This window comes from Capsicum annuum, chromosome 2 (genome assembly GCF_002878395.1).
Source record: "Capsicum annuum cultivar UCD-10X-F1 chromosome 2, UCD10Xv1.1, whole genome shotgun sequence".
Lineage (NCBI taxonomy): Eukaryota > Viridiplantae > Streptophyta > Magnoliopsida > Solanales > Solanaceae > Capsicum > Capsicum annuum.
The window spans coordinates 137,249,769-137,262,060 of NC_061112.1; the positions used below are offsets into that span (position 1 = coordinate 137,249,769).

General features: G+C 32.2%; 1 pseudogene; it reads left to right on the forward strand.

The window, feature by feature from the left end:
* The first annotated feature begins 3,944 nt into the window (after window positions 1-3,944).
* Window positions 3,945-12,292, forward strand: part of LOC107858265 — an 18,764-nt pseudogene continuing 10,416 nt past the window's right edge.

Genomic DNA, 12,292 nt, shown 5'->3' on the forward strand with positions numbered 1-12,292 from the left:
TAATTTATGATTACCGATGTTGATCCATATTAAACAAAAATTGTTCAATCCTAGTCTTGAAGAAATAGTCCCGCAATATGGACTTGGATTCATAAGTTAGTTTTGAGGTTGAGTTAGGCCCAAGATTTATTTCTTTACAAAAATATTTTTCCATTTCAAACATTAATAATCTTTGATTCGATTTTGTCCTAAATTCTCATGTATTATATTATTCTCCTGAAACTGAATTATATCCTAAAAAAATTGTTATCAGAAAGTACTCTATGTGAAAATAAATTAATTTAAATTATTATTTTAAGGTGGAAAGGTATAGCGTGAGCAAGGCTAGCTGGTTTGTTTGAAAAATCATTTCTCAGGAAAACTGTACCATGCAACTTTTCAGAATTAAAGCAATTTAAAATCTATTTCAATTGTGTATTGATCATGTTGAATGTTCGTCTCAAAAGGATAAGTTATTATTATAAATAATCCGGTCTAAAGTTTGAGAGTCGAATCCCAAGAAGAATTATTGTTAGCTATAATTGATGAATATCACTAAGAAGAAAAGTTTAAACAATTTTCTGAGGTATAATGTGTTTGAATGGAGCCGTGAATACGGGTCAGGTCCGTTGGATCGGGCCAGTCTAACTTGTAATTTGATAAGATTAGACTATGATTTTTATTGTTCGTTTAAGAACAGGGCTTTTTAACCCAACCCGTATAAGCCCGTTGACTCGTAGAGCCCGAGCAATATGGGTTATGCTGGCCCGTGGGCCAAATAAAGTAGTCGTTTGGCCATGAAAATTACTTCTTTTTGGAGTTGGAGTTGGAGTTGAAGATGAAGTTGGAGTTGGAGTTGTGTTTGGCCTTGTCTTTTTGAAATTTTTTTTAGACTTTTGAAAAATCTTTTTTAAATATGATTTTATGCCCTCAACTTTTAAAAATTATCAAAATCACTCAACTACTAATTTGCCTACTAACATACAACCAAATGTTGAGATAATAATTTATATGTCTTCAATTGATAAAATAATTAACAACAAACTAATTATTATGATTGTTATTCTTTTAAAATTTGAATAAAAATATCACAAGCATGAGCTAAATAAGTTTATCTAACCATAATCGATTGAACAGAGAAAATATATTTTGATAAATATGATTGATGGATATAAATATATTTTAGATATTCTTAAATTTGTTGATGAAAATTCTTAATTACTTTCACTTGAATTAATTATTTTATTGAATTTGATCTTTTTAAAAAAAAATTACGGATGAATTATTTCTGAATAGATTAGTGTTAATTTTTTGCTTTTTCTTTATTGATAATATTGATTTTCCTTGAATATTATTGTATCTTAAATATGGATCGTTACGTTATGTTTGATATGCGACTTTATTGATCACTTTTTAATAATTTATTAAAATTATACTAACCATTATATGACATGTACAGAAAATTAGAATGGCAAGAAAAAATTATTAAATTTCTCATTTTCTGCCACAGATTGCCATTTATTATTTTTTACTTCACGTTAGTAAATTTTGATTAAAATAATAAAAAAAATTAGAATATTTGTAATAATTAAAAATGATGTTGTACCATAGAAAATAAATAATAATTTTTTTATTGGTGGTTGGTTGTAGTTATAAGAGGGGTTTGTGTAAAAATTTAAAGTTTGAGGTTATATGTAATAATAATGAAAGTTGGAAATGAAAGTGAAAAATTGTGAAAACAACAAAAAGTTGTTTTCACTTTTTGGAATCCAACTTCGTAATAATATTTTGAATTTTCATGGCCAAACACCACAATTTTCGGAAAAGTGAAAAAAATTGAAAAAAAGGAAAAAAAAATTATGGCCAAACGGGCCCAAAAATGATTAAAAAATAGAATAGAGTACTAAGAATTAAAAAAAGAGTTCAAACTTGAAGTCTATTCGGACCATTAGATATTTAAGTATTAAATATGTTTATAAAATATATAAATAATTAAATAATAAATTTTTTAAGGAATCAAATATGTTTGATGAAGATAATGTGGCGATGTTGAACACGCTATAATTCATAAGTGTCATGAGAACCTCTTTTTTTAGGAATTCATTTTCACTTTTAAGGGACTAAATATTGACATTTTTTTGAGTTTTATTTTGATCAATTAAAACAAAAATAGGTTAATATTATTATTTAGCTAGTTATATTATTACTCATTAACAATTTCGTTTGTTTTTCAATATATCTATTTAGTTTAAATTTGGTGTCAAAAATTATTTAATTTCACAGATTATTTAGATTTTCTTGTAAATTTGAGACTTGATTAACAAATAGTAACTTCATGTAATATTATATTATACATATTTATGTAATTAACAATTTAAAATTTAAATTATAAAATAATATATTTTTAAAGGTGGGCTGGCCCATGGGGACCCGCAGTCCACAGTGTGATGGGTTGAGCTTGCTATTTTCCGGCCTGTCATGTTGTTGGGCCAGTCGCCTGACCCGTCAAACTCCAAAGCCCTTGTGGGCTAGCTCGGATGGGCAAGGCTGACCCGTATTGACAGCTCTATGTTTGAATTGCCGCTCTACCTTAGAGCTACGTCAAAGATTTGCGTACACTCAATTCCTCCCAAATCTCATTTTGTGAGATCATATCAGGCATGTTGTTATTGTAATGAATTTGAATTTTTGTGTCAACTAACAAAAATAAATAATTAAAATGATGATACTTAAGTTACCGATAATGGCGACTTTCTTTTGTGAGTAAACTAAAATCGTACGATGATGACTTTACCAAATATGGGAACGAACTCTGAATAATGTTCAACTATAATCTCGCCGAACTAATCTTTGTCGATTGTGAATCTTTCTTTTCTCTACCAAGTATAATAATTTCCTAGTATTATTCTCTTGAATGAACCCTAGTCCCTAGCTAACAAACTAATCTATTTTACTTGATAGTGCCAAACTTTATTATCCATCTCTACCCTCCACTTTTAAATCTTACTTATTAATGATCTTAATGCCGGCGTTGCGTAAATAAAACATAATTTCACACTTTCGAGAGAGAACATCGAGATATAACGGCACTATCAATCAAGGGTCCTTCAATTAACTACAACGGGAGGTTGAAGAAATAGAAATAAAAAGAACGACTCGATCATAATTAACCGAAATTACGAGTCCAAATCAAGTGTAACCTTATTCCAGACGAGTTATTGATCGTATAAGGAACCATTTGACCAATAACAACAATAACATATCCGGCCAGTATATTCCCAATTTAGGTTGTGTGTGCTAGCCGTGTAACATCAAGCCAAACTTCAAAAACTACAAAGCAGGCGCATGCAGCCGGACCGCGTAGAGTAGCCACATCGCGCGTGTTTGCTGCGCGTTCTTGGAATCTCGTCATCTTTTACCTGTCTGTCCAATTGGTCCTTGAATCCCTGAAACTCAGTCTTGATTCTACTCAGATTTTGAAGCTCCAAAGTAGTCATTTTAGCTCTAAACGCACACATCAGCTCAAAAATCATTTCTACTCAAAGAAACACACGTAATAAGCACGAAACTATTATAGTCATAATCAAATGACGACAAAAAAAAACACATACGATGAGGACTAAATATTGGCCAAATGTGTGCTTTTCATGCCGAATATCATGTATGTTCTTTACTTCATTTTACTCCATATAGATCACTTCTAGCTAGTTCAACTTGATAATAACATACTTGCTGATCAATCCTTAAAGGAGCGTTGTCTGCAGAATCTCATAAACAGACAATTGCTGTTTTGAGACAGGAATAATATCCCACGGGCCTCCAAGTCTCTTCTCTTCATTAATTCTTCATCTATATTTCCACTATATATTAACACATTATAGTTTGTTCACATTTGAATATACTCCGTTTTCTCTCTAAAACAAGTAGTTCTCTTAGAGGAAGCTGAAAAAAAAAGAACTCTATCGATGGATGAAGCAAACTCGAGAAAGCTAGGTAGCTCATTGAAAGTTCCTGTAGTTCAAGAGCTGGCAAAGCAGCAGCTAGCAGCCGTTCCGCTGCGATATATTCGTGATGATATAGAAAAGCCTGTGTTGTTTTCATCCATATTCCCTCAAGTTCCAGTTATTGACATGGAAAAACTGCTGGCAAGTAATGGAGATGATAATGATTCAGAACTTGAGAGGCTTCATTTTGCTTGCAAAGAATGGGGATTTTCCAGGAATAAATATACAATACATTTCCAGTTTTACACTATCAGCTCAGGTCAGATGGATTTATCTGTCGTTGTTGTAGTACGTAATTTATCCTTTTTTCAAGATTACAAATCTCACATATTATATACATGTGTGGATAGATACGTTTTAGATGAGTTGAATAATGGTGTGAAAAAAAATAATACATTGACTGCGTATATAACTTAAACTCATATGACATTAATTTCAATGATGATGCACCTAATTTCAGGTCTTTATGATGACTAATTAATTATTTGTAGAATGGTTTAAATTAAATTTCAGTTGGTGAATCATGGAGTGAATTCATCATTACTGGAGAAGGTGAAGTCAGAAACGGGAGCATTTTCGAGCTACCAATGAAAGAAAAAAAGAAATTTGAGGAAAAAGGAGATCTTGAAGGATATGGGCAAACCTTTGTGGTATCTGAAGAACAAAAGTTAGATTGGGCTGATATATATGCTTTATATGAACACACTCCCTACTAATATCAGAAAACCTCACCTATTTCCAAAGCTTCCTCTTTCATTCAGGTATGATCTCTCTCCCAAGATTTTTTTTATTAGTTAATTTTCCGCTCTATCTCTATATTAATTTGGATTATTCACATCAAAAATTAAAATACCACTTTGTTGGAACCTTGAAGTTTTAATGAATGATAATATGAATGAAACAAGTTGATATACGTGTTCCACTGATCCGACAATTTTAAGAGTGCAGTCTACGGTATAAATAATTAAAAATCAGAATGAGTTAATTCAATGCAACTGAAAACTTCAACTTACTGATCACGTGGGGAATAGAACAAGTTGAATTTGATTCAAACACTTGATGATAAGGGAAAACAAGTTGAGTTGAAAAAGAAGTGTTATGTGAAGGAGTTTCACTTTTGAGCATATCCTTAAGAGTGTAGAAGGAGAAAGATTCTGAAAATTGAAGAAGTCTATGCAAAATGTACAATTTGAAAGGCTCTTTGGAGAGTTGGAGTTTGACTAAATCACTAAAGAGACAAGAGTTGAAATTGAAGAAGGAGTCTCACTTGAAGTAGAACTCTATGCAATGAGAGTTATGATTAAAGGAGGAGTTTGAAATAAAGAATGACTCTTTGAAGAGCTGTGCTTAAATAGAAGATGTATCAGTCAAAATAAACTACACACTTAAAAAGCAGAAAAGCATAATCGACAGATTGACTTCACGAAGTGCTACTGAATCACTGAAGAAACACATTGAAGAACCTGGTCCTAAGTATAGAATCTAGCTAAAAGTTTTAGCATTGATTTTTAGAGTTGTTCATTGTGTTTGAACTATTGATGTAATATTAGTTTCATTGTGTTATAAACTGAACTGGGAGCTAGTCTTCGAGTTAGGAAAAACTCAGAGACTTTGGGAACGCATATCTTGGGAGGTGTGTGTGTAGTTAGGAATTAGAGTTTATAATTCCTAGTCGTTGAGTTAAAAGAATTAGAGTTTATAATTCCTATTTGTTGGTTACAAGAGTTTTGTAATCAGTCGTTGTTGAGGCTCAGAGTTATTTAGTGAAGTTGGGTTAAATCCTGTAGAGGTGCAGGTCGTGATTTTTTACACCTTTTGAACCGGATGTTTTTCACGTAAAAATTGTGGTGTTCGTTACTTTCTGTTTTACTGCTTCCTTGGAACACGTCAGGCAACCCGTTCCATCAATAGGCAACAGTTAAGCAAAAATAAGATAATCAGTAGGGCACGTACTCTAACAAGTGGTATCAAAGCGAGATTGTCTTAAAAAGGGCTAGCACCTAAGACAAAGATCAATAGGATGAATTTTGCACTACTTACTGGTCACAGTGAAGGTCAATCCACTATTAGACCTCCACTCTTTGATGGTTCTCACTTTATTTGGTAGAAAGTTAGGATGAAAATGTCCATTCAAGTGGAAGACTATGAGTTATGGGACAGGATCACTGATGTTCCTACTATTCCAATGAAGTTAGAAGATGGTAAATAGGTCAAGAAGGTAAGAAGTGAGTTTACCGCTGATGACTTAGTGGCATTAAAGAAAAATGCTAAGGCTAAGAACATCTTAGTCTGTGGACTAGGACCGGCAGAATACATCAAAGTGTCAAACTGTACCATTGCTAAGCAAATCTGGGATGCACTGGTCAATGCACATGAGGGTACCTCTCAGGTAAGAAAATTCAGGATTGTTCTTCACTTACTGAATACGAAGCTTTTAAGATGAAGGAGAATGAAACCTTGCATGAAATGATGACAAGACTTACTGCCTTGACAAATGAGTTGACTTCTTGGGAAAAGTCATCACCGTTGAAGAACAAGTTGAAAAAGTGTTGAGGGTGCTACCAAAATCAAAATGGAATGTTAAAGTGACTGCTATTAGGGAGGCAAATAAGAATCTTACAGATATGACACTAGATGAACTAGTAGGGAATCTGAGAACTTATGAAATGGAAATTAATGGAACTAAAGAACTAGCAGCCCCTGAGGATAACTTAGCTCTGAAGGCATCTGACAGTGGTGAAGAAATTGAACTTGATGAAAAATAAGTTGCTTTTATAGCTAAGAACTTCAGCAAAATCTTCAAAAAGAATGAGGGAATAGGTAGAAAGAAATGGTCCAATAACAATCCAAATGGATGCTTCAAGTATGGTAAGACTGATCATTAGATCAGGGATTGTCCTGTCTGGAAAATAGAATGGAGAAAGGAAAGGGCTGAAAAGGAATTAAAAGAAAAAATCAAAAAGAGGAAAGAATATGCAATGGTAGCATCTGGGGATCTGACTCTGATGATGATGACGTTGATGAAACAACACTCATGGCTCTTGGAGATTCAGACTTAGAGGAAGAAGATGATGCTTCTGAGGTAAGTATACTTGAACTTAAAGAAAAGTTGCATTTGTTTTCTAAAACAAAACTTATTTCCTTAATGAGTGCTCTAATTGATGATTTCCAAGAATTAACTTCTAATAGGGATGAGTTGTTCAATAATCTTGCAAGTCTCAAGTTTGATTTTATTGATCTAGAAACGTGTAAGAACACTATTAAAAAGGAAAACTACACTCTTAAGAAACAAGTTAGCAGACTTGATTCATTAAACCTGACCCTCAAATCTAAAATCTTGAAACTGACTCTTTGTGGGGAAAAAAAAAGAAGGTCAAAAGTGAGGAAGAAAAAATTGAGTCAGAATTGACTAAGATTAAACATGAATACTTTTGTGAAAAAAAAGGTTAGTCAATTGAGTCGAGAAGTTTCTAAATTGAAACTTGATATTGAAAGAGCTAATAGATGGACACATTCTTCACGAATTGTTTATAAGTTAGGTCAAGGAACTCACAATGAAAAGGCTAGGTTGGGCGTTTTTATAAAAGTTCTAATGCTATTAAAGATCTGTGTTATATTTATGATAACCAGGGGCATCCAACCATTGAATGTCCAATTGCAGTAAAAAGCAAATCAAGAAGCATATGCCTAGCAAAAAAATCTGATTCTACGCTAGCACAAGCTAACAAGAAGGTCAAATCAGGTCAGAGAAACAGGTTACATAACCTGTTGCCTCGATGGGTTAGAAGGAACCTCATACATCTTTTTCCTCATAAGAAAGGACTCAAGCTTGTCTGGGTGCCTAAAGTTAACCCCTACTTTGTTTTGTAGGTGAGAGTCAAAGGAGACGAGAAAAATTTATACATGAATAAAGCTTGTTCAAGGCATAAGACTATAAGAAAATAAAGTTTCTTTCACTCACCACATTTAAAGAGGAATGGATCATTTGAAAGATGGTCAGATTTGTAGTGCTCGTGTAAGGGGAAACCAAGGGAGATTTTTTTTTTAAAAAAAAAAAATGACAGTGAAACTGATGAGCATGCATAGGAACATGTTGTACCACCTGGTTCAGCTGTTGTACAGACTAAAGGCATATTGACAGAGGGAACATCAAATCAAGAAATTGATGCATCAATAACACCATCACAAGCTGATAATAATTTTGTTGATAATTCATAACAATTGGTGTTGTCACAAGAATCTTGAGATATCTCATGGTAATCAATGGCTTGAGACTATGGTGTTCAAATGAAACTAATTTCACTCTTGAGGGCTATAAAAATATTGACTATGTGGGTTACTTAAATGACTGAAAAAGCACCAAAGGCACTAAGTAGAGAGCATTTTAAAAGGAATAGGTTAGATTTGGGGATGATTAAAATTGCATGAACTCCCCTCAATGATTGACTAGAATAACCATTTTTCTTTTAAATCTTATTAGCTAAAATGTTATTCGATTCAGTCTTGCACATTTAGTTGTGTGTCTCAATTTCAAATTTTTGACTCTTTTAACCTAATTTTGTATTAAATTGTGCAGAAAATAGGTACAAGCAAGCAATTGTGACCACAAAATTCTTCTTATCAGGTATGCTCTAAACTGATATAAGCATAGGATGTCTAAGTTGAAACAGTTGAGCACAGCTGTTCCACTCCTCACACTTCATTCTTTCCTTGTCCTATGATGCTGACGAATTGGTTGACCAAATTTTCTTTTACTCTCTCCAAATGGTTGTGCACAAATGTGTTAATTCTACACCAAAAAATTTTTTCTCTCTCAACCAAAATATCAGTTTTGTATCATGAATTTGCCAAACTTGATCATCAATCACATGCAACATATGTTTCTGAAGAATAAAAAGGGACATGCTCTCCTTTTTAGTTCCTAATTGGCTATTTTTTTAGGGACCTCTCAGTCCTAGTTCAGGTTTGACTTATAAAACAACAATGGATGTTCTTGAGCAAATGAATCATGCTGCTATACCTATTTTAATAAGGAGGGCTAACACTCATTTAAAAAAAATGATAATAAAGAAATAATTTAGCCAAAAAAAAATCTGAACTAAAAGTTGCACAAGACGGTCATGAAGTGGAATAAGAGGTGGATCATGACTTTAAAGCTTGACCTTGATTGATAGAGGAATGAAAATGTTGAAGTCATTCGTCAATTGACACAGTTGATATCACATGTTCCACCTTTCTCATCAGCTCCTCACTATTTGTATCCTTAACCATGTCCCACTTTTATACCATATTCTTTTTTGATTAATGCTCAGTTGTTTTATTTTGTTCAGTATTAGCTTAGGTTTAATGTGGAACATTCTGTCAGTTAAATGTAATGGTTATCTTTGCTAAATTGAATCATATTTTTGCTCTCTTTAATACATTACTATGTTGGCTAAAGTCTTTGTCTGATTGTTTTGGTGATAGCCCCAGTGGCCATGAATAGCATAACAAATCATTTTGGCTAGTGTATTATTGCATTGAAATAGTTTTCGATGATGCCAAAAGGGGGAAGATAAGAGGGTTGTGCAATGTTTATAACCCATTGACTAACTTGTTTCATTCTAGTAAGAGAGTTGTGCAATGTTTATAACTCATTGACTAACTTGTTTCATTCTAATGTTTTATACTTTAGTGCCTACAGGCGAAGATATTTGAATGCATAAAGATAAGAGGTTTGTCATCATAAAAAATAGAGAATTTGTTGGAACCTTGAAGTTTTGATGAATGACAATATGAATGCAATAAGTTGATATACGTGTTCCACTGATCCGACAATGTCAAAAGTGCAGTCTACGGTATAAATAATTAAAAATTAGAATGAGTTAATTCAGTGCAACTGAAAACTTCAACTTACTGATCACGCGGGAAATAGAACAAGTTGAATTTGATTCAAACACTTGATGATAAGGGAAAACAAGTTGAGTTGAAAAAGAAGTCGTATGTGAAGAAGGAGTTTCACTTTTGAGTACATCCTTAAGAGTCCTATGTGTAGAAGGAGAAAGATTCTAAAAATTGAAGAAGTCTATGCAAAACGTACAATTTGAAGGGCTATTTGGAGAGTTGGAGTTTGACTACAACACTAAGTAGACAAGAGTTGGAATTGAAGAAGGAGTCTCACTTGAAGTAGAACTCTATGCAATGAGAGTTATGATTAAAGGAGGAGTTTGAAATAAAGAATGACTCTTTGAAGAGCTGTGCTTAAATAGAATATGCATCAGTCAAAATAAACTACGCACTTAAAAATCAGAAAAGCATAATCGACAGATTGACTTCACGAAGTGCTACTCAACCACTGAAGAAACACATTGAAGAACCTGGTCCTAAGTATAGAATCCAGCTAAGAGTTTTAGCATTGATTTTTAGAGTTGTTCATTATGTTTGAACTATTGATGTAATATTAGTTTCAATATGTTATAAACTGAACTAGGAGCTAGTCTTCGAGTTGGCATACCTTGGGAGGTGTGTGTAGTTAGGAATTAGAGTTTATAATTCCTCGTCATTGAGTTAAAGGAATTAGAGTTTATAATTCCTATTTGTTGGTTACAAGAGTTTTGTAATCAGTCATTGTTGATGCTCAGAGTTATTTAGTGAAGTTGGGGTTAAATCTTGTAGAGGTGTAGGTCGTGATTTTTTACACCTTTTGAGCCGTGTGTTTTCCACATAAAAATCGTTGTGTTCTTTACTTTCTATTTTACTGCTTCCTTGGAACACGTCAGACAACCCGTTCCATCGATAGGCAACAATTAGGCAAAAATAAGATAATCAGTAGGATACGTACTCTAACACACTTTTAGCATAAAACGTTTTTCTCGTTAAAAATAAAGGAGTGGTTAAGATTTATTGGGATGTGTAGGGAGGATATATAGTTTGAAGGATAGCCTCTCATTTGATTGTGTTATCCTTTTAGAATCAGTAGTCACCCCCTAGCAGGGGTGTCAAACGGGCCGGGCCGGGCCAACTCGGAATTGGCCCTTCCATTTTAACCGGGTTGAGGGCTGGTTAAGGGTCGGGTTTGACGTTAACCGGGTCGGGCCGGGCCGGGCCAAACAGTAAAAAAATTAAAACCCACCCTAACCCAGCTCACTTAACCCAACCCGGTCAAACCCACCAAAACCCGGTCAAACCCGGTTAAAAACCGGTCAAACCCCGTTAAAAATCGGTCAAACCCGTTTAAAAAATAAATAAAAAATCCAATATACACTATATACACTCCAATATACAATATATATTTTTAAAAAAATATATAAACAATTACACATATATACGTACCATTCAATATATAATTATCTATGACTATACGTACTACTTTAAATAAAACATATGCTATAATAGTATAATATATATATATATATATATATACACTACAATATATACATATATATATATATATATATACTAATTTATAAAACATATACACATGTATACGTTAAATATATACTACTTTAGAAGATATATACACATATATATGCACCATTCAATATGTATGTAATACTTTAAATAAAATATATACTATAATATACATATATATATATATACAACAATATATATATATATATAGTTACGTACTAATTTATAAAACATATACACTTGTATACTTTAAAGATATACGTCTATAGAAGATATATACACATATATACGCACCATTCAATATATATGTACTACTTTAAAAAAAGTATATACTACAATATATATACTAATTTATAAAACATAAAGTAATGTATACGTTAAATATACACGTCTATAGAAGATCTATTCACATATATACACTCTATTCTATGTATATGTAATGCTTTAAATCAAATATACTATAATATATATACATTACAATATATATTTGTATAGTTATATACTAATTTATGAAACATATACACATGTATACATTAAATATACACGTCTATAGAAGATTTATTCACATATATACACTCTATTCTATGTATATGTAATACTTTAAATGAGATATACTACAATATATATACATTACAATATATATTTGAATAGTTATATACTAATTTATAAAATATATACACATGTATACGTTAAATATACACATCTATAGAAGATCCATTCACATATATACACTCTATTCTATGTATATGTAATACTTTAGATGAAATATACTATAATATATATACATTACAACATATATTTGTATATTTATATACTAATTTATAAAACATATACACATGTATACGTTAAATATACACGTCTATAGAAGATCTATTCACATATATACACTCTATTCTATGTATACGCACCATTCAATGTAT